This window comes from Nomascus leucogenys, chromosome 21 (genome assembly GCF_006542625.1).
Source record: "Nomascus leucogenys isolate Asia chromosome 21, Asia_NLE_v1, whole genome shotgun sequence".
NCBI classification, from domain to species: Eukaryota; Metazoa; Chordata; class Mammalia; order Primates; family Hylobatidae; genus Nomascus; species Nomascus leucogenys.
The window spans coordinates 30,233,544-30,254,915 of record NC_044401.1 but is presented as its reverse complement, the minus strand read 5'-3'; the positions used below and the strand labels follow the sequence as shown (position 1 = coordinate 30,254,915).

Genomic DNA, 21,372 nt, shown 5'->3' with positions numbered 1-21,372 from the left:
TATTGAAGAGACTCTCCCCAATGTATGTTCTTGGAACCCTCATCAAAAATCAGTTGGGTGTAAATATGTAGATTTATTTCTGGGTTCTGTATTCTATTCCATTGGTCTCTGTGTCTGTTTTTGCACCAGTACCATGTAATCATAGTTACCATAGCCTTGTAATATATTGAGTTTCAAGTAGTGTGGTGTCTCCAGCTTTGTTCTTTTTGCTCAGGATTGCTTTGGCTATTTGGGCTCTTTTAGTTTCCACACAAATTTTAAGATTATTTTTTCTATTTCTGTAAAAAATCTCATTGGTATTTTCATAGAGATTACATTGAATCTGTAGATCACAAGGGGCAGTATGGTCATTTGAAGGATATTAACTCTACTGATCCATGAGCATGGAGTATCTTTCCCTTCGTGTCATTTTTAATTTATTTCAACAGTGTTTTGTAGTTTTTCTTTTAGAAATCTTTCATTTCCTTGTTACATTTATTCCTAGGTATTTTTTATATTTGTAGCTATTGTAAATGGGATTGCCCTCTTGATTTATTAGTACATTAATTAGTACATTAATTAGCATATAGAAATGATTCTGATTTTTGTATGCCGATTTTGTATTCTGCAACTTTATTGAATTTATCAGGTCTAAGAGTTTTTTGGTTGAATCTTTAGTTTTTTTTAATATATAAGATCATATCGTCAGCAAAGAGGGACAATTTGACTTCTTTTCCAATTTGATTGCCTTTTATTTCTTTCTCTTGCCTGATTGCTCTGGCTAGGACTTCCAGTAATATACTAAATAGGAGTGGTGAAAGTTGTCATCCTTGTCTTGTTCTAGTTATTAGGGGAAAGGCTTTCAGTCTTTCTTTATTCAGCATGGTGTTACCTGTGGGTTTGTTATGTTTGACCTTTATTATGTTGAAGTATGTTACTTCTATGCCTAGTTTGTTGAGAATTTTTACCAGGAAGGGATGATAAATTTTATTAAATGCTTCTTCCATGTCTATTGAAATCATCATATGGTTTTTGTACTTCATTCTGTTGATGTGATGTATCATGTTTATTGATTTGCATGCATTGAACCATTCTTGCATCCGTGGGATAAATGCCATTTGATAGTGGCATTTTTTTTAATGTGCTGTTGGATTTGGTTTGCTGGTATTTTGTTGAGAATTTCTGTATCTATGTTCATCAGGTATATTGGCCTGTGGTTTTCTTTTGTTGTGCCCTTGTCTGGTTTTGGTATCAGGATAATGCTGGCATCATGGAATAAGTTAGGTAGAATTTTCTCCTCTCCAATTTTTTGGAATAGTTTGAGGAGAATTGGAGTTAGTTCTTCTTTGACAGTTGATAGAATTTGGCAGTGAAACCATTAGGTCCTGTACTTCTGTTGTTGGGAGACTGTTTATTACTTATTAAATATTATTTGTTACTGATCTGTTCAGATTTTTAATTTCTTCCTGATTCAATCTTGGTCAGTTGTATGAGTCCAGGAATTTATCTGTTTCCTCTAGGTTTTCTAATTTTTAATGTATAGTTGTTCATAATAGTATCTGATGATCCTTTATGTATCTGTGATATCAGTTGTAACATCTTTTTTTCATATCTGATTTTGCTTGGGCCTTCTTTTATTTTTTGGTTAATCCATCAAGTGGTTTATTTATTTTGATTATCTTTTCAAAACACAAACTTTTCATTTCATTTATCCTTTGCATTTTTTCATTTGCCTCTACTTTAATTCTGCTCTGATCCTTATTATTTCTTTCTTTCTACTTATTTGGGGTTTGGTTTGTTCTTGCATTTCGAAAGTTCTTCAAAGTGCATTTTTAAATTGTCTATTTGAAACCTTTCTACTTTTTTATGTGGGCATTTATTCTATCAGCTTTCTTCTTAGCAGTGCTTTTGCCATATCCCATAGATTTTGATATGTCATGTTTGAATTTTTGTTTGTTTCTAGAATTGTTTTGATTTAACCGTAATTTCTTCCTTGACCCAGTGGTTGTTCAAGAACATGTTGTTTAATTTGTATACAAAGTTTCTCTTTTTATAGATTTCTAGTTTTATTGTAGTCTGAGAAAATATTTTATATGGTTTCTATTTTTAAAAGTTCATCGAGACTTGTTTTGGTTCCTAACATATTATTACATTTCCTTTTGATTTTGGCTAGTTTACAGAAAGGTCACATATTTTTATTCATTTTCCTTTTATCTATCTCATTTACTTAATTCTTATTAATATGAATAGATTTTTATTTGATTTTCTTGACTATTTAAAATAGTCAATATATCATCACATAGAAGATGGGGTTAAAAATAATAGAAAATATTTTGAATCTAAAAATTTTTCCTCAGCAATATTTTTTCTGCTTCACGTACTAAATAATAGCATATAATTATAGTTAGAGAGGTAGTCCATTTGAATTATTATAAATCACTCTTAATCGTGCAAACCAAATAGTGTATCATTCAATTAAGCGTCCTTCTTTGACTCAAAAAAATATTTTTAAGAAGCTATTTCAAACAGGAATATTTGGAGTTTTTGTGTTTAAATATTTTCAGTTGATGCATAGTTTTAATATTACATTTTGTCTAGAAAATGTAGCTAGCATGATTTCTAATTGACAAACTTAACTAAGCTTTTCTTTTTTGATTTACATGCATTTAATTTGTGATAAGTTCCACTGTACATTTGACAAACAGCAAATTACATACTGGATACTACACTAATAATTATATTCAGCATTCCATATTCTTATGTTATTGTATCTGATTGCTAGAGATGCACTAAAGTCTCCCTCTATAATCACATTTGTCTATCTTCCATTGGACTTAACCGTCTTATGCTTATTTGTATGTTATGGTGTTTGATTTGGGGGCACTTAAAAATATATGATTGTCTGATCTTTCTATGTGAAATTTACTTTATTAAATTCATCTTGTCTAATGTTAGCCTTATTATTTTTCCTTTCTTTAAGTTTGCCTAAAGTTTGTGGGCCTGAGTCATTTTATTGAATTTTTCTTAAAAGCAAAATATTATTAAATTGTTTTTTCCCAGTCTGGATACACAATCTGGTTATTTTTTTTCCTTTCAGTAGATGAACTCACCTTATTTTTTAATTAGCTACCATAAATATCAGGTTCCATTTTACCTGATCAAACAAGTTTCAGTGTTTTATTTTTTCTTTTGTCATTCCTTTCTTTTTTGTCATTGTTTTTTTTTATTGACAAATAATTTCTTGATTTCTTTCTTCTTTTGGAGAAAATATATGTTTATTCAATTTAAACTTATAGCCAAATGGAGTTTATATGGATTCTGCTAGAAACTGATATGGGTCGTGCTTTGAATTCCTTATCATTTCCAGATCTTACAGCCTGAACAGGAAGTGGAAGGAACAAACAGTCCTAAAAGAAACTTCTTTCATCGGAAATGTCATTGTTCATTCCATTTGATGTTACTGTCTTTACTATAACAAACTTTAGCAGTGCCTAATTTTATGCTTGGCCAAATCACACATTTCTGGATGTCGGCGTTTTTCCCAAGGTTCCAAGCAGACAATAGGCCTAGAAATGACTTCCATTTCTCCCCATACTTTCCTTTGATGCCTTTCTTTGACCCATTCACTCAGGGTGTGGCAGACTGAAGCAGCCAGCATTATCTTTATTTACCTTCTTGATAGATAGCTTTTTTGAAGGAGGTGAAATTTAATATTGTTATATTTCCATCCTCTGTGGCTTCCATCCAACTGAATCACACTATTTCAATGGAAATTCCTGAAACTTTGGCCAGGAAGATGTTGGTATCACTAGTCGTTTTCTAAAAATGGCTCAGGTGTTTCCTCTTTTACTGGTTTATAAATTATTTCAATACAAACTCAGGTAGATGAGGAACTACATGCAATCTTGAAAATATGTATGTTCCCCAACTTGTGGCTTTGACACAGTTTATATTTCATGTGAAGGAGAAAACACAGTTACTTTGCACAGGAGTTAATTTTAAGAAGCATTTGACCAGTATGTGTATACACTGACATGGAACTCATCTGAGATAGATCTTCTATCAGCTCTTATAAGCTTAGAATATTAAAACTTTCTATTGCTATCCCCCAGATAACTTGACTTTGTTTTTATATGCCAATAGGCCATATAGTAAGTACTAGTAAGTAATCCTGATTTCAGATAATTTATTAATTTGTTTCTTCCCTTAGTTCAGAAAGGCTCCTTAATTCATACTTCTTGGATTCTCATATAGGAAATACTTAAATTTATATATGAACCATAGTGGCAAAATTGGAGATTATCCAATAGTCTGGCTCAATAGTTTCTCTGAATGATTTACCATAGATCTGTCCTTGCAGTTCATTTATTTCCAGGTCATTCAGTGGAATTCTACTGTTAAAAAAAAAAAGCCTCCCTACAGACAAACACTCAAACTACTTCAATGTGATAGTTCCTGGCAAGACTGCACACTGAAATTGCAATTTTAAAAAAGAGCAAACAGGATCTAGGAGTAAGTTGGGAAAAAATTGAAATTAATGGGCTTTATTTTTAATAGCAGGACGTCTTTGAAACATAAAGGATATAACAATGATTTCTCAAATGTCAATAGATGAAACAGCCCTGAAATGTATATAATAGCAAAAGAAAAATATTAATGTTAAAATTATGAAAAGATGTTTTTAAAGATTCCAAATGAAAGTGTTTTGACTAGTGGTGTTCTGGTAAATGTTTAAAAAAACAGCTAGGGGAGAAAGAGGAAAAGCCCTGATTCGTGAAGTTTGCCAATTTCCATAATGTAAATATTCCCAACATGATCAATTTCAAGCTATCTTCATGAAGTCACTGAACACAGAGTCAGGAAGAAATGTGCCCAGTGATTCTCATGAGCCAATGAAAGTCAGCTCCAAATGATATGGTTTGGCTCTGTTGCCCTACTCAAATCTCATCTTGAATTGTAATGCCCATGTGTGGAGAGAGGGAGGTGTTTGGATCATGGGGGTAGTTTCCCCCATGTTGTTCTCATGATAGTGAGTGAGTTCTGATGAGATCTGATGGCTTTATAAATATTTGATAGTTCATCTTTCATATGCACTCTCACCTGCCACCATGTAAGAAATGCTTGCTTTCCCTTCTGCCATGATTGTACGTTTCCTGAGGCCTCCCTAGTCATGCAGAACTGTGAGTCAATTAAACCTATAAATTACCTAGTCTTGGGCAGTCCATTATAGCAATGTGAAAATGGACTAATACAGTTAATTAGTACAAAGAGTGGGGTACTGTTATAAAGATACAGAAAACAGGGAAGTAACTTTGGAACTGGGTAATGGGCAGAGGTTGGTAGAGTTTGGAGGGCTCAGAAGACAGGAAGATGAGGGAAAAATTCGATCTTCCTAGGATTATTTAATGGTTTTGAATAGTGATATGGACAATGAAGTCCAGGCTGAGGTGGTTTGAGATGGAGATGAGGAACTTCTTGGGAAGTGGGGCAAAGGTCACACTTGCTATGCTTTAGCAAAGACACTGGTGGAATTTTGCCCCTGCCCTAGGGACTGTGGAACTTTGAACTTGAGAGAGAGGATCTGAAATAGGAACTTACATTTAAAAGGGAAGCAGAGCATAAACATTTGGAAAATTTGCAGCCTGGTGATGCAATAGAAAAGAAAAACCCATTTTCTGAGAATAAATTCAACCTGCTGCAGAAATTTGCATAAGTAATGAGGAGCTGAATGTTAATCACCAAGACAATGGGGAAAATATCTCCATGTCAGAGATCTTGGTGGCAGCCCCTACAATCACAGGTCTAGAGACCTAGGAGGGAAAAATGGTTTATTGGGCCTTGCCCAGGGCCACTCTGCTCTTTGCAGACTCAGGACTGTGTCCTGTGTCCCAGCTGCTCCAGCTCCAGCTGTGGCTAAAAGGGACCAAAGTACAGCTTAGGCAGTTGCTTCAGAGGGTGCAAGCCCCAAGCCTTGGTGGCTTCTACATGGTGTTGGGCCTGCGTGTGCAGAGTCAAGAATTGAGGTTTGGGAACCTTCACCTATATTTCAGAGGATTTATAGCAATGCCTGGCTGTCCAGGCAGAAGTCTGCTGCAGGGGTAGGGCCCTCATGGAGAATCTTTGCTAGGGCAATGTGGAAGGGAAATGTGGGGTCAGAGCCCCCACACAGAGTCCCCATTGATCACTGCCTAGTGAAGTTGTGAGAAGAGGGTCACCATCCTGCAGACCCCAAAATGGTAGATCCACTAACAACTTGCACTGTGTGCCTGGAAAGGCCACAGGCATTCAATATCAGCCTGTGAAGGAGCTGCCTAAGGCTGTGGAAGCCCATCCCTTGCATCAGCGTGCCCTGTATTTGAGACATGGAGTCAAAAGACATTATTTTGGAGCTTTAAGATTTAATGACTGACCTACTGGATTTCGGACTTGTATGGGGCCTGTAGGCCCTTTGTTTTGGCCAATTTCTACCATTTGGAATGGGAGAATTTATCCAGTGCCTGTATCCCCATTATATCTTGAAAGTAACTAACATGCTTTTAATTTTACAAGTTCATAGGTGGAAGGGACTTGCCTTGTCTCAGATGAGACTTTGGACTGTGGACTTTTGAGTTAATGCTGAAATGAGTTAAGACTTTGGGGGACTGCTGGGAAGGCATGATTGGTTTTGAAATGTGAAAAGACATGAGATTTGGGAAGGGCCAGGGGCAGAATGATACTGTTTGGCTCTGTGTCCCCACTCAAATCTCATCTCAAATTGTAATCTCCATGTGTCGAGAGGGACCAGTGATACTCACATGTCGACAGAGGGAGGTGATTGGATTATGGCGGTGGTTCCCCCATGCTGTTCACATGATAGTGTGTTCTCATCAGATTTGATGGTTTTATATGTGTTTGACAGTTCCTCCTTCATATGCTCTCTCGCCTGTCACCATATAGGATATATCTGCTTCCCCTTCTGCCATGATTTTAAGTTTCCTGAGGCCTCCCCGGCCACGTGGAACTATGAATCAATTAAACCTTTTTTTTTCTTTTTAACAAATTACCCAGTCTTGTGCAGATTTTTACAGCAGTGCTAAACAGACTAACACACCATAAAGCCACTGGGATAATCTTTATAGCATTTTTAAAAGTGGTTACTAGGCTATATAAGGCTATATAAGACCTAATTGGTAAAGGTAAAGGGTGTCTTGTGCCTGGTGGTACGCACTTTCACATTTAAAGTAATGAATGAGGCAATGTGGTAAAATTGAAAATGACTGAGACCATAAAATCAAAAACTCACAGATTTGAATCCCAGCATCCTAACCTAGTGTATGATTTTAACAAAATTACCTACTTTATCTGCCTTAATTTATTTCATTTATTTATTTTTAATGGACAAAAATTGTATATATTTATGGTGTGCAACATGAAATATGTATACATTATGAAATGGCTACATCAAGCTAATTAACATATGTATTACCTCATATAATATTCATTTGTGTTAAGAACTCTTAAAATCTCTCTTAGCAATTTTCAAGTATAGAATACATTTTTATTAACTATTGTCACCATGTTATACGATAGAGCTCTTGAACTTATTCCTCTTATCCAATTCATATTTTTGTAATCTATGACCAACTATCATTCTCCAGTCCCTGATAACCAACATTCTACTCTTCCTTTGAGTTCAATCTTTTTAGATTCCAAATATTAAGGCTTCAATTATCCATCTGTAAAATTCTGCAAAATTGGAACTATTCAGTAAACATCTTAAAATGATTAAAAGACACAATAAAGACAATAAACATGAATGTATCTGGTATATAAATAGATTAGGAATTATTATGTTTCTTCCAGCTTCTATACTACTTGTTTCCTTCTAGGTGTCCTTACTCAATAGAAAATACTAAATTGAAGTCAGAATATGAATTATAATTAGTAAGGGAATGATATGGCTCTAGTTGTTAATATACCTACATAGCTACTTGAAAATTATATAGGAAGGAGAGTTCATGAGAAATGCAGGCACCAAAGGAGGAAGTCAATACCAACATTCATTTTCCTTTCCATCTTTGACAAAATTTAAAAAGCTACGAGCAATGACACATGGATAATCTTCATGACCCGATTTTTGTCACTTATTATTTTGTAGCCTCTATGGTTCAGGAAAAGGAAGTCAAGGAATGTGGAAGGGGTATTGAGTGGACCAACCTATGGTATTTACTACAAAAATACAATTCTGTAAAAGGCAGGAATGATGTGTCATGGGAATTCATGAAAGAAAATAACTTTGGGCTGTAATAAACAGGGGCAATTTAAAAACCTGACATTAAAAATAGTGTCTGCAGTGTTTTAATGGATGAAGATGGTCAGATTTAGAACATTGTGGGTGAATGAAATATATATATATATGAACTGATACAGAAGTAGAAAAGATTAATGTTTAATTAAAAGATAAGTAGTTTAATATATTCCAAATGCAAAGCAAGCTTATGGTAGTATCAGGAAGTGTACTAACTTGGTACTAGGTTACCAAATGAGCCTATGGATTTGTCTTTTATTTCCTATGTAATTACCATATTTGAAGATGCATACACTGTATTAACGGCTTTCTGTTTTTATTTAATTCCCAAATGATACTAAAAAGAAATCATCATGCCATTTTTATAGAAGAGGGAACTGATGACCAGTTTACATTGATGATCTAAGGTTATACAGTTTATCACTCAAGAAACATTGAAAGTTTTTGACAAGGGAAGTAACATGATGGAAAGTGTAAGTTCCTGCAGTTTTTTGACATTAGCAAATTAAAATTCCTGCCTTACTTTGCACTGAAGGCAAATTTAGAAGCTATTGATTACTATAGATGCCAATGACTTATTCTTCATATAGCATATGGTAATGTCTTAGTAGCATTCCTTCTAAAAACAAAAGTGACACCCAGCTCCCAGCATTTCACTCATCTCCCTCTTTGCAGCATATCAGTGAAGGGGCTTTTGCCTTTTCTGGTATATAAAACAAAAGTTATCTAGGCAATTATTAAATGCAAGTTTTCATTGAGGAATAAATTAATCCATCTATTCTCATGAAATGCACTAGTTTAGATTCATTTTTCAGTTTCATTTGCAGAGAAGTGAACCTTGAGCAAATTTGAAACATGACAGGAAAATGTGATTAAGGAAAGAACTAAGTTTCCAAACACAATTCTATGCAAGAAGAGGGGCTTAATTGAGTGGCTAACATTCTCTTCGGAGTGTTCTTACTGAAATCTTCAGTAACCTCCAAATTGATAAATCCACAAAACAATCTTCAGCCCTCATCCTGTCTTATCACTTGGCAGCATTTGACCATGAGTTACAGAAACTATTTCTTGAAATATTTTTAATTAGTTTCTATAGCAATGCTCTCCTGACTTTTTTTACATTTTAAGCATTCTTTCTGTGTTTTATAGAATTTGTTAGTTTGTTTGTTTTTTGTTTTGGTAGTACTTGGAGGTCAACAGGAAGTGGCAAAAAGCAAATGGGTAAAAGAGTAAAAAATCAAATATTCTTAACCTGATGTAAACATTCTTTACAATCTGGCCCCATGTGCAGTTTTCAACTTTACCTCTAGACCAGATTAATTTACCATTCTGATTTTCTCAACTCAGAAGCACTTAACAATCACATCCTCATTAAAATCTACCTAGAGTGTCTGCAGAAATTGCTATTTAATCTACTGGGATTTTACAGCTCTTATTTGTATAAATTTGCAATTGAACTTACTATATGTATGTATAGTTTATGTCTAAAAAATATCTCCCCCATCTTCAGTCTGAATGAGCAAAGAACATGCCTTTAATCCTTCTGTACGTAGTGACTAGTGACTAAAATAAGGTTAACATAATCAGCAAATGCATGTTTAACTAGCTTATGAAAGTTCAATGAACTAATACTACCTGATTTTCTTATTAGTAATACCATCTTGGTCAAGTCTCTAAACTTTTTTTGTGTTTTTGTTTACTTACCTGAAAAATGGATATAATAATTATTGCCCCCCCCCTTAAAATCTCAGAATATTTTGGTATCAAAATAAGAATGCTGGTTACAAAGGTATTTATAAATGTAAGGTATTATGTATAGAAAAATAGACCAATCTGAATGTTATAAGCTTATAGTTTTACTAAAGTTTCAGATAGCCACACATGCACGTGTGAGTGCACACACAAGATATCCCACAAATAAAATGAAATGTTATTGGATTTCCTATCTTTATTAATTCTTGTATTTATCAATGTGTGGAAAAAGTATCAACTTTGCTGATTTGGTAGCCCCATACTTGAATGCTATCATGGGGGAGACAGATACTCCATTTGACAATGCATTTTAAACCATCTTAGTCGACGTCATTATTGTTTTCTTAGATTTTAAATTCTTGAAAGATAATAAGTACATCTCTATATAGTGTGCAATATATCATTATACAAAAACAGTCAATACCAAGCATCTTTGATAGTGATAATAACTTTCTGAATGGTAATAAACATGATCAGAAGCAATACAAAGTTGATATTCAATTAGAAAGTCAGGCAACAGTTCTTACCATCCCCATTGCAAAATTCCTACACAGAATGGTATGCATTTTAGCTAGCAAAACATTATTTACCGGTCCGTGAAACTGTACCAGTCGGGAATACTACACTTGTTGCATTACTGAGTGCTCTGGCATTTTGTCGTTGTTTTGAACATGAACTAACCAACACTTTTGGCAATACTGCAAACTTAAATTTTACAAATGAGATGCATAGCTGAAATGTGACTTTATTGCTGTTGTGAGCAATCTTTTAGATGCCTTTACTCCAAGTGACATAAAGGAAGTTTAAATTTAAGAAGTTAAAGTAGACAAATGGTAAGACTACTGAGATGATGTAACTGTATGGCAAAGTTTTCATCATTTATTGGTTTGCCGATGCCACCTCAGTACTATTGCTCATGTTATTGACGAAGTTATGCTACATCAAGCACAGCTCTATCAAATTCAGGAGAGTTAGTAGAAAAATATTTTTCATCAAAGATGGAATTGACAAGTACAAATTCTGTGGAAACTGATAACCTTCAGAAATGGCACTCTACAATTTTAAGATTTAATAAAAACAAGAGTTATTGTAATATATCCTTGGTTGTTTTAATGAATTATATAAACAGTTTAACTTTGGGGATTCTGCACATACTATTTGCATCTTGTTGAAGTTTAATGAATTATATAAACAGTTTAACTTTGGGGATTCTGCACATACTATTTGCATCTTGTTGAAGAAGCTCTCAGCAAAGAGACTTTGGCTAAGATGTAAAGCAGCCCTCAGAATGAATCATACAACCTGCAAAGAGCTGTACTGAATACATCCACATATATGACAAAAGCAAGTTTTTTCTAGCATTTACATTATTGATACAAATCAACATAGAGACCAGAGAGTTTTAAAAATCATAGATGCACAAGGGAATGGGCATAAAGGAAGGGTGACAGTGGAGCAGCTTCAGGCCCGCTGTTTGGCACAGCACGGCTGCATATTTCCTATGTCAATTGAAAAACCTAAAGCACACCTCTATTTAAGCCATCCTGCCAAGTACTGCACCAAGAAAGCTACTTGCAAAGTGAGGCATCTCCAGCAGCAGAAAAATCTGGGGAGCAGTAGGAATGGTGAAAGATGATGGCTCAAACCGAAATGACATCCTAGGTGTGCACTTGATCCACAAGAGACCTGCAGTCCTGCCGTGCCAAACAGTAGGTGGACAGGCTCCTCCACTGCCCCTCTCTTCTTAGACCCCTGTCCTCTATTTCCTTAGCCTTGCTTCTCTCAAATTATGCTTTCCCCTGTTTACCCATCCACAGGTATATCTTATCAAGTCTACAGGCCAAATCCTTGTCCAATGGGAAAGAAGCATAGAGCACAAAATTTATGAAGGCACTCACTCAGGGTTGGGCAAGTGCTTCTTTAACTTTGCACCCTAGACCCCTCATTTGCCTCACGCTAGTCCCAGGTGTTGGAGGTAGAGTATGGTATAGCTGGGTAACTTAGAACTTACTCCTTAAGCTCTGCAGGAATTTGACCATCCTCAACAACTAGCACCTTATTGCTGGTTTAATAAATATATATTGCATACTCGTTCCCCTCTGTTTTCAGCTTTGGCCTAATATTCCAAGAAATAGAAAAAAATACCCTGCAATATCCCATTACATACAGAACAACAGAGAGAGCTTACTCCCAGTTTTTCACTGTGAAACACAGTTCAGTGACTTATCTCATGTGCACACTGTTTTACTTCATTTAAATTATCTCTGCATGTTTAGTATCAGCAATAAGATTACTGGTCAAATTATCAGTAATTTGGGGGGATGCATTGGATACTGCCAAGGTTCTATTTAAAATAATTTTACCAATTGTCACTACGAATTTTCGTGGTTGTTTTCATTTCCCCACAACCAGACACACATATAGGTATTTGTGTTTTTCGTATACAAATCTCATTGTTACACAGAAAGTGGGCAAAGGACATGAACAGACACTTCTCAAAAGAAGACATTTATGCAGCCAAAAGACACATGAAAAAATGCTCATCATCACTGGCCATCAGAGAAATGCAAATCAAAACCATCTCACACCAGTTAGAATGGTGATCATTAAAAAGTCAGGAAACAACAGGTGCTGGAGAGGATGTGGAGAAATAGGAACACTTTTACACTGTTAGTGGGACTGTAAACTAGTTCAACCATTGTGGAAGTCAGTGTGGCGATTCCTCAGGGATCTAGAACTAGAAATACCATTTGACCCAGCCATCCCATTACTGGGTGTATACCCAAAGGACTATAAATCATGCTGCTATAAAGACATATGCACACATATGTTTATTGCGGCACTATTCACAATAGCAAAGACTTGGAACCAACCCAAATGTCCAACAACGATAGACTGGATTAAGAAAATGTGGCACATATACACCATAGAATACTATGCAGCCATAAAAAAGGATGAGTTCATGTCCTTTGTAGGGACATGGATGAAACTGGAAATCATCATTCTCAGTAAACTATGGCAAGGACAAAAAACCAAACACTGCATGTTCTCACTCATAGGTGGGAATTGAACAATGAGAACACATGGACACAGGAAGGGGAACATCACACTCCGGGGACTGTTGTGGGGTGTGGGGAGGGGGGAGGGATAGCATTAGGAGATATACCTAATGCTAAATGACGAGTTAATGGGTGCAGCACACCAACATGGCACATGTATACATATGTAACAAACCTGCACATTGTGCACATGTACCCTAAAACTTAAAGTATAGTAATAATAAAATTTAAAAAAATTATTGGGCCTGTTTTCAAGGTTATTACAATGCTATATATAAGTTTAATTCTTAATTTTAATATCCTGCTTTTCATATTTCTGTGTAGATATGTGAATTTCTTTTGGAGGAATAGAAACACTTTAACCCAAATTCAACAGATAATAATAATGAACAAGTCTAAATCCTAAAACATGCTGAGCAAAGATAAAACAACAGATATGAGTAAAGATTCCAATAACTTGGTTTCCTGGAATTATGACCCATTTTAACATGATTTATGCCCAATATGACATCAAGATGTCAAGAAATATGAAACAGGATAGTTACATACCATCAAAGATGTAATTAGTCATTTGGATATATGCTAAAAAGTTTTAGAATAATAATTCAATAGCACTTCATAAAATATCTTCACTTTCTTTAAATTTAAAAGGTAAATTGTAATAAATTTGAGAGTTGATATGCTCTCAAATACTTCAGAGTATATATTAAAATCAATTTAATAAATTTATTATAATTAGCATTACCAGTTTTCTTTCTTAATGGGGAAGGAATGAACATAAAATGAAGTGGCTAAGATTTACAGATTCATGTAACAATGGCATTTATAACCTTATTTATGTTTTGTAAAGTTCTGCATGACTATTAACTCAGGTAAATCAAATTAAAATTTATCCTGAGTGGTACTAAATATGACTAAATCAAAAGTCAGTAAGTATTCTTGAATATGTCAAATCAACTATCTTTCAACTGAAAGTAATAATTGGTTTTCTAACTGATTTAGACAACAAATAATAGAATTGCCAATGAATAAACCAACCCTTTGGCAATATTTGATATTTCATACCAGTTGTGTTTTATTCAAGATTTTACTTCTACCTAAAAATACTAAATAATGAATGATGTATATTTTTGGTCCACAGAGATTGTTTAAATTAAACACGTTGTTTAGATTCTAAGATCCATGTTTTTCTGCACTGTTTTTTAATTGAAAGCCCCTGTAAAGAATTTCAGAAACCCATAAGTTACATTTTTGTATGAATCTTTTATTTTCCAAAGTACTTCCAAGTACCTTATCTGCATTAATACTCATATCTACTCTATGAAATAGAAAGGGCCAGCATCATCGGTTTGCTTTTGTTTTTGTCTTCTCATGAGAAACTGAGCCTATCTTATATATCCAGTCTTCATCTTATGATACCCTACTCTTAATCCCACAAAGCATAGAAAGTAGCATGCCATTAGCTTATTTTATATTAAAATGTTCGTGATGTTGATATTGTGATGTCTCTTACCTTCTAGATATATTTCCATTATCCCTCAAATCCCAAAATATTAGTGATTGACTTTTTAGTTATTTGATAACACTGTTCCTGCTCCCCTGTGTCGGGGATGATAGTGTCATAAGGGGCTTGTCAGCAAAACCACTGTCCCAAATGTCATAGTTAAGTTTAATTCCAATTACCTAATTTATTCTGAAATCAAATATCTAGTAGATAGTAATAAACGTTAATTACAAAAGGAACAAGCCAAATATTCTCATTTAGTATGCATTTTATAATGCAGCTATTACAGCTGATCTTCATCTCCCCCCAAAAAAGACTTTTTTTCTTTTCTTGACTTCTAAACTGGATATTTTATTTCAAAAGTGGTTAGTGGTCAGAGAGGGGAAAAGAAAGGTAACAATTGTTTGAGCAGATCAGCCAGGGTATATTGTGGCTGGGAAAATTTCAGGAGAAGAGAAAAGAAATGATTGGTTTTATTCTTTTCTTTTTTAAGGAGGAGTTTGGGGGAGAATGAATTGGACTATGAGCCTTTCATGAACTTCTCAAAAGAACAAGAACATGAGGAGGCGAAATGGTGATGAAAACCCACAATTCAATCTACCACAATATGGTAAGCATTCCCAGCTTTAAACCATGAAGAAAAATAAATTGACAATTAGTGAAAAAAAATGTGGTAAATCAAAGAACGTAATGCAAAATGGACACTGGAGGGATGAAAGTCCATATGACTCCTGCTTCCAGGAAAGGCCAGAGCCACTGATCATTGGTTCACTAATGGCCAATAGTGTTTCAAGGTGAAAGGAAGGATAGGTCCAGGAGCCTATGGGAAGAAAATAGGGTGGAGACTTGGAGATGGTGTTAAAAGAACATTTGGGTGAGTGAACATAAATCGAAGAAAAAATGAATTAAGAAAAATGCTTATAGAAAATGAGAGGTAGACATAAAATACTAAATCAGATAAAAACCTGCAGATTTTATATTTAACCATCTTCTCAATTATAATAATCATTTTGAAAATTTAATGTTTTCTTTTATATAATTTGGCAGGGTGATAACTATCCTCAGTAGGATAACAGACTAGTTTTAACTCTTACATCTCCATGTTTCAGAGTTTATTTGAGGCAAAGTATGATTTTTAAGAACAGCTACTGCTTATTTTGCTCAGGTTGCTTACTGCCCAATCTGAGGGGACCATTCATGGCTTATCCATGTGATACACAACCTGCACAAGCCATACGTGTTGCCTCCGATTATATGTGTACGTAAGAAATGAAACAACATAATAAATGCTACTCTTGGGAACAGCAATGGATTAGGAGCCCTAATATCTTTATTCAGGTCACAGATCTGCTAGCTCCTAGCTGGATAATATTATTCATATCAATTAGCCTCTCTGAATCCAGAGTGCTTGTTAGGAAAATGGTGACAATAATATTTACCTTCCCAATCTTATACAGTTGTCTGGGTTAGTCAAAGAATGTGTTGTAAAATTTTAAGTTTTATATAAATGCACATTATTATTTAGAAGATTAATGCAACCATAGGATAGTCACTTGTCTTTTATATGGATTTTAATATATGTATTTTATATTATACTTTTAAGTTTTAGGGTACATGTGCACAACGTGCAGGTTTGTTACGTATGTATACATGTGCCATGTTGGTGTGCTGCACCCATTAACTCGTCATTTAACATTAGGTATATCTCCTAATGCTATCCCTCCCCCATCCCCCCACCCCACAACAGGCCCCGGTGTGTGATGTTCCCCTTCCTGTGTCCATGTGTTCTCATTGTTCAATTCCCACCTATGAGTGAGAACATGCGGTGTTTGGTTTTTTGTCCTTGTGGTAGTTTTCTGAGAATGATGGTTTCCAGCTTCATCCATGTCCCTACAAAGGGCATGAACTCATCCCTTTTTATGGCTGCATAGTATTCCATGGTGAATATGTGCCATATTTTCTTAATCCAGTCTATCATTGAGGGACATTTAGGTTGGTTCCAAGTCTTTGCTATTGTGAATAGTACCACAATAAACATATGTGTGCATGTGTCTTTATAGGATTTTAATATTTTTAAGAGACAGCATGACATATATCATGTAAGCTACTGTCACAAAGCTAAAAGTATATATTTAATAAATGATTTTTTAATTAAATGGATGGCAGTAACATACTGTCTATTGCAAATGTGGTAACAGTTTATATTAATTTATAATCCTATAAATTAGATTTTGAAAATCTCAATGGTACCCATTCTCCTTAGTATTCTTTTTTAAAAGTTTTTATTTTCCAAGTACACTGATTCTCAGTTATGATGGAGAATATCAACAGTTACTGATTCAAGACACTCTTGCCCCTGCAAAGTCTACTTTGTAGTTCATCTTCCTTTTCAAGACCTCTAGATGTTGGGACACTTTAGGAATACATCTTCAGCTCTCTTCCCTTCTTTATCCATATCTCCACTCAGGTTTTCTCAGCTGGTCCCATATTTTTTTTTTTTTTTGAGACATGGTCTCATGCTTTCACCCAGGCTGGGCTGCAGTGGCACAGTCACAGCTCATTGCAGCATCCACCTCCCAGGATCAAGTGATCCTCCCACCTCAGCCTCCCTAGTAGCTGGGACTACAGGCATCAGGCATGCACCACCATGCCTGGCCAAGGCTGGTCTCGAACTCCTGAGCTCTAGTGATCCATCCTCCTCAGCCTCCCAAAGTGCTGGGATTACAGGCTTAAGAAAAAAAACAAAAACAGGCCAGGCACAGTGGTTCACGCCTGTAACTTCAGCAGTTTTGGGAGGCTGATGTGGGCAGATCAGGAGGTCAAGATGGAGACCATCCTGGCTAACATGGTGAAACGCTGTCTCTACTAAAAATACAAAAATTAGCTGGTCATGGTGGCACGCCTGTAGTCCCAGCTACTCGGGAGGCTGAGGCAGGAGAATCGCTTGAACCCAGGAGGCAGAGTTTGCAGTGAGCCAAGATCGTGCCACTGCACTCCAGCCCGGCAACAGGGTGACTCCGTCTCAAAAAAAAAAAAAAAAAAAAAAAAAAAAAAAAAAAAAAAAAAAGCTAACATATGCAGAGGTCTCCTAGATCTTTATCCCAGCCCTGAATCCCCTATGATTTCTTACTTAGATATCAAAGAGCTATAAATCTCTCCTTGTATGTCTACTCAATGATTCAAAATAGATATGTACTAAATTAACTTTTTGATGTTCCATCTAAACTTGTTCCTCCACAAATCTTTCCTACTATAGTCCTACTATACCCTTGGTTGCTTAGACCAAAAATGTGGGGGTCTTACCTTTGTCCAACCCATCAGCAAGCCCTACGCGCCCTACTCCAATACATAACCCTAATGATGCCCTTTAAAATGCGACATGATTGGATCCCTAGCCAGTATTTCAAGCTTGTTTATGTAAAACAGGCCTTTTTACTTATCACTCTTCATAGCACATTATCCCTCCTAGAAATTCTATTTCTCTGTTAATTTATGTTTCTCTATTAGGAAAATATTTTTTTCAGTTTTATTCTCAAGTCAATACAGTGGACTGGAATAGTGCCTAGCACAATTATTGTAAGTGCTCAATAAACCTTGTGAATGAAAGAATGAATTGATACCCATAATATGAATCCCCGAATGAAACAGACCTAGAATTGATGGGAATGAGATTGACAGCTGCACATGACCATCAGTGTCCTGGACTGGGACATGTGTATAGGTGTGCTTTCATAAGCACATTATTGCTTTACGAAATACATTCTTGGAATTACTTTTGACTTCAAAGAGTCAAAAATTACCAAATTAATTCAAATAAATAATAAAACTCTGTTTTCAACTCAAGATAATTCTATAAGTATGAAAGCTCCCAAAACAAGGCAAAAGAAAATGTTTTTGTTTCTATTTTGAATTTTTCATTTTTCCAGCCATGCCTCTCTAGCTTCTGAATTTTTACACTGATGAACAGATTTTGTGTCTTTCTTCCCATAGCTAAAAATGATATTCAGACTTGATAATAGTGATTATAAGTATTATTATGCCAATTATTTCAAATTGTGCAATAGTCAAAGCACATAAAAATGTATCATAGCAATAAATCTGTTTTCCTACTCTTTGTAATGTCTTATTTGCCCTAACAACTTTTCAGACAACAGCTATAATAAATGGACTCTCAAATGTGATTTGCATCTCTCCCATCACAAGAGTAGTGTCTATTTCAGAACTTACAGTTGTGTATGATATATTTAAATGATCCCGAATAATCGTCCTCAGAGCTGTCCTGACCTCACCGTTAATGAGTTTTATAGCCCTTTATATTGTAGTTTGCCTGAGCCTGAAATATATTAATTACCAGAAATACATGAAATGTTTGGTTGTAAAATCCCTGACTTCTCTCTCCTAAGTCTAATAATCACTAAAATATGTATTGTTGCTTTCGTGTCACATTTACCTGGTGCTTGTTTCCCCTTCTATATTCTGTATGTTGTTCGATGGTTCTTTCTCCAGTCTCTCATGCCAGAAGAGTCATTCCTTAATGCCTGGCTCTCCTTCATTTCAGATATTCAGTTGGTCACTATATCTTCTCAATTCATCATACAAAATATTTCTGGGATTTATGCTCCTTTCATTAGTACCATGGCTTCCTTTAAAAATTGACCCGTTTTTTTTTGTTTGTTTTGTTTTGTTTTGTTTTGTTTTGTTTTGAGACGGAGTCTCGCTCTGTCGCCCAGGCTGGAGTGCAGTGGTGCAATCTCGGCTCACTGCAAGCTCCGCCTCCCGGGTTCACGCCATTCTCCTGCCTCAGCCTCTCTGAGTAGTTGGGACTACAGGCGCCCACCACCACGCCCGGCTAATTTTTTGTATTTTTAGTAGAGACGGGGTTTCACCGTGGTCTCGATCTCCTGACCTCGTGATCCGCCCGCCTCGGCCTCCCAAAGTGCTGGGATTACAAGCGTGAGCCAAAAAAAAAAAAAAAAAAAATTGACCCGTTTTAATCTCACAGTCGCACTCGCCTGGCTTCTAATGCTGCCACCACTTTCCCATAAAACCAGAGAGGAATTAACTTAGAATCACGTCACAAAGCCTTCTCCCTGAAAACAAAATGGTTGTCTTGCTGCTATATACCCAACGACAGAGGTACCACTTGAGACAGGAGATTCTACAGAAAGAGTGTAAGTTGTGATACCAGACAGACAGGCAGGGTTTTAGATCCCATTTTAGGGGCATACCACCACCTCTATCAGTGGTGTAATACTGGATAAGTTCACCTCTCTGGAACTTAGTTTAACTATGTTTAACTTTGAGATAATAATTCATATTTCATAGGATTGTTGTGAAGACTAAATAAGATCATGTGTATTAAAAAATATTTGCTGTAATGTATTGAATGCTCACTAGAGGGTAATTTCCTTCTTGCATTCTCCTACCACTTCTAGGCACCATCGATGGTATGAGAACCTGTCTGCAGAAACTCTGCATGCTTCCCTAGTTCTCCTGTCCTGCTATCATTTGGGGACCAAGGATATCTTTATTTCTCAAACAGTATTACAGAACCTGGATGAGACCATATTCTGTCTCAGGGAACCCGTTTGATCAATGCTTCTGCAAATCCTCTTTCTATAATAGCTGGAAACTGTTTCTCTTCATGCTGTTTTCTTGCTCATACATCAGTGATTGATTTCCCCTAGGTTATAAGCAAAAATAAATATTCCACAGCTTTTTCTACTCTACCCTTGCATATTTTTATGAAATCAGCTCTGCAACTTGTTCTTTTTGCCTGCTTGGTTTTCTCATAAAGTCCATGTTTTTTTAATCCTCTGTACTTTCCATAGCCAGCCTCTCCGATTAGAACGCTTTTCCCTGCTTATACGTCCTGTAAATGCCCATTATTCTCAGATCGGGTTCTCCATAAAGCATTGCCAACCTTTGCTTTTTCTCAGAAAGTAGGTGTTTTCCAGCTTAGTGTTCCTATCCCTGCAGTGCACTTTGATAACGTCTCTTTAAGCCTATATCTTGCCATATTGGTACTATTTGTCTTACCTAACACCGTGTAAATTCCTTGAATGGAGAACAGTACCACAGCACCTAGAATGTGTTTGAAAGTCCACAAATAGAGGATAATGGAAGGTGTTGCTATCATTATTATTATTATTATTTTGGAGACAGAGTCTCACTCTGTCACCCAGGCTGGAGTGCAGTGGTGTGCTCTTGGATCACCGCAACCTCTGCCTCCTGGTCTCAATAGATCCTCCCACCTCAGCCTCCCAAGTAGCTGGGACTACAAGCATGGGCCACCATGCCTGGCTAATTTGTGTATTTTCTGTAGAGACAGGTTTTCGCCATGTTGCCCAGGCTGGTCTCAAACTCCTGAGCTCAAGTCATCTGCCAGCCTCAGCCTCCCAAAGTGTGGGAATTACAGGTTTAAGCCACCGCTATCATTATTTTCTTTCTTTCTTTCTTTTTTTTACTTTAAGTTCCAGGATACATGTGCAGAACATGCAGGTTCATTACATAGGTATATGTGTGCCATGGTGGTTTGCTGCACCTATTGACCCGTGCTCTAAGTTTCCTTCCCTCTTCCCACAACCCCCAGCAAGCCCTGGTGTGTGTTGTTCCCCTCCCAGTGTCCATGTGTTGTCATTGTTCAGCTCCCACTTACACTATAATTATTTTCATTGCCCTTATCACCTTAATTTTTTTTCCTTTCCCAGGCAGTCACATTCTTATCTGAATTTTCTTTGTCAAACTGTGCTACCATTTTGTATCCTGTGTCTTATACAAGTATGATTTTT

General features: G+C 36.0%; 1 protein-coding gene across 3 annotated transcripts in view; it reads left to right on the top strand.

Moving 5' to 3' along the window:
* HTR1F (5-hydroxytryptamine receptor 1F) overlaps positions 1-21,372 on the top strand; it is a 187,481-nt gene that overhangs the window by 13,951 nt on the left and 152,158 nt on the right. For all 3 annotated transcript variants that reach the window (XM_030802003.1, XM_030802005.1, XM_030802004.1), the window contains exon 2: positions 15,075-15,191. The gene's annotated coding sequence lies outside the window, so the exon portion shown is untranslated. The remainder of the gene's footprint in view (positions 1-15,074; positions 15,192-21,372) is intronic.